Genomic DNA, 3,175 nt, shown 5'->3' on the forward strand with positions numbered 1-3,175 from the left:
TGCTTACCTTGCTCCCGGAGACCTGGTCCCTCTTGGGAGGGTAACAAGGGAAAGTGTTCAGTGCAGATCAGTGAGTAAGCACCAGCCCGCCCGTGCTTACCTTGCTCCTGGAGACCTGGTCCCTCTCGGGAGGGTAACAAGGGAGCCGTCTGAGCACTAGTGACTGGGTTTTACCCCTTTCTCCTGATCTTCCGGCCTGCTACTCTCTGCTACGCCCGTGCTTACCTTGCTCCTGGAGACCCGGTCCCTCTCGGGAGGGTAACAAGGAAAAGTGTTCAGTGCAGATCAGTAAGCACCAGCCTGCCTGTGCTTACCTTTCTCCCGGAGACCCGGTCCCTCTCGGGAGGGTAACAAGGGAGCCGTCTGAGCACTAGTGACTGGGTTTTACCCCTTTCTCCTGCTCTTCCAGCCTGCTACTCTGTGCTACGCCCGTGCTTACCTTGCTCCAGAGACCCAGTCCCTCTGGGGAGGGTAACAAGGGAAAGTGTTCAGTGCAGATCAGTGAGTAAGCATCAGCCATAGGCCATGTACATATGTGATTGCCTGCTGTAGTGGTTTTTTTATGATTGAAATAATATTTTTTTTGCTCTTTACACTCCCTTCTCCCCAACTTTTACCCACCTTTAGAGCCTGCTACCTGCCAAGAGACAACTTTAATGCAAATCTTTCCTTTATTGCACAAATTTCTGATGTTACCTCACCACTAGCTGTTGGGACAGGAGCTCTGGTAGCGTAGTGCTTAAGGCACCTGACTGCTCACCAGAAGGCTGGCGGTTCAAAGAGTGGGTTCAAACCCACCAGCCACTCCTCGGAAGGAAGATGGGCAATCTACTTCCGTAGTGATACTGCCTCGGAAACTCAAAGAGGGGTCACTATGAGTCTGGTCCGACTCGACGGCACATAACAACAACAACAACAGCTGTTGGGACATATGATTATTGCCCAGTACAGTTTGCTCTGCTAGGTTATTTTCTAAAGTGTATGAAACTCTAATATTTATGCATATGTATAATGAAAGTGCTTGAAGGCGTGAATGAAGGAAGGAAAATCCACCAATACATATACACTGCCATTGTGCTCACTACAGGAGGGATCATACATGTTAATTAATTAATTACTAATATAAGTCACCATTTGTCATTCACTAAGTTAGAATTTTTTTTTTGGAAGTTTAGTAGAGAGATGCAAAAAATGTGTAGTTTTTATTTTTGAAGATGGAAGGAGAAAAAGCCTATTGACAATTGAAGTAGGGTGACAGTGAGGGTAAAATAAAATGTTTGAAATATAAACAAAACCTATAATCACTTTACTTTTTACAAGTGGTGAGTGGTAGTTCATGCCTGCTGCTATAGTTGCAGGGTAAAGGGGATAGACTGGCTCTTTCCAGGTATGTGATCTTTATTCCCAATGTCAACACTACAACTCATATGTAAAGTAAAGGAAGAACAATGTCATTACTGAGTATATGACACATATCTGACAGGTAAACAAGCAAGCAATCAAAACCCAAGGACAACACTAACTCTTCAGTGTGTAATCCTTTCAGCATTTGCAATCTGTTTATTAAATTAGCCAAACATTATCAGGCTAAACTGTAGAAACCAGACAATGCCTAATTTTCCTGATTCTGAGAATTTAGAAATAAAATCCTTCTTAAATAGTAATGCGGTTTTCTAAATGTTGATAATATATGTTGCTCAAAAGACATAACTAGGTTGAACATTACAACAACATCTGTAGAAGCACAGTGAAAACCGTCAGTATATGTCAACATCTCTAGCAATACCTCCCTGCAGCCAGGTGCAGGCATTAATAAGAATCCTATAAAAGAACCATTACAATTTAAAAGTGGTGGGATACCCATATCAAAATCTCTGTCAGAATAGAAAGCAATAAAAGGGACTGCAGCCCAAGAAAGCTTAGTATGATAAATTCACCAGGCAGAAAAGTTTAGTCCATAGTATTCAATAAGCAAAGCCTTGGGGATCACATAAACAAAGAGAGAGAGAGAGGGAAGAGCAAATCCCTGGAGAGCACCATTAGCATAATTGAGCACTTAAATGCACAAGAAACAAATTGAGACCACTTAAGTAAATAAGGAGAAAGCTATGTAAAGACAACATCAAGATGCTGCAATTGATGTTTAACTGCTACCATCTCTGGAATTAAGCAGGTTTGATACATTTAAGGGCTAGTTCATTAGCACAGAGCTAAATGGTTAAGCATGTGACCTTCTGCAACAGACAACTTGGGTTTGAACCCAAGTATCGGCACCTGGTAGATGTATGATTTTAAACAAGGTTCTTATATTCTTTAGGACTTGATTCCCTTATCTATAAAATTTGCATAATAATAACACGCTCTCACATGCTTTTTAAGTGAGATAGTGCTGATAAAGTGTTTATAATAGTGCATGACTCCATAAATAAGTAGTACTTTATTATACTAATTATTATTATAATTGACAATAGTAGCTGTAGCAGTTATAAAGAGACGTGTAAGTTTGTTGTTGTTATGTGCCGTTGAGTCAGACCCAACTCATAGCAACCCCTCCTTGGGTTGCCGAGGCAGTGTCACCATAGAAGTAGATTGCCCAAACTTCCTTCTGAGGAGTGGCTGATGGATTTGAACTACCAGCCTTCTGGTTAGCAGTCAAGTGCCTTAGGCACTATGCTACCAGAGCTCCTATTTTAGATACTTCATAAATAAGTGCAAACTAGTGGATTGGTAACTAATAGGATTTATCTTCATATTAATAATTCTTAATCAATTAGTTAAATATCTGACTCAGGACTATATTAATTGGACCTCTATTAAATTTTGCTCTCTTAAAAAAAAGGAGGAGAAAAGAGGGAGAGAATTAACTAATCTGTAGTATAAAGCTTGTTGTTATGTACTGTTGAGTTTAACCAAAACAAAAATGAGAAGATACACTTTCACAAATTATTTGATTTACATTCTGCAACTGAGTACTTCAAAATGTTGTAACAATCTTGGTTAATATAAACAAAGATATGGACAATAGTTAGTGAAATTAATGTCCCATCAACCATTCACACAGTGATTTCATCTATTTAAGACGAGTGATTGTACATTACTTATACATAAAATTTGTGTATTTATTTAATTCTTAATTTTTTTTGGTAAACTTTTTTTGAAGTGATATATATATATA

Source organism: Orycteropus afer, unplaced genomic scaffold (genome assembly GCF_000298275.1).
Source record: "Orycteropus afer afer isolate SDZICR_OR568_19922 unplaced genomic scaffold, OryAfe1.0 scaffold00764, whole genome shotgun sequence".
NCBI classification, from domain to species: Eukaryota; Metazoa; Chordata; class Mammalia; order Tubulidentata; family Orycteropodidae; genus Orycteropus; species Orycteropus afer.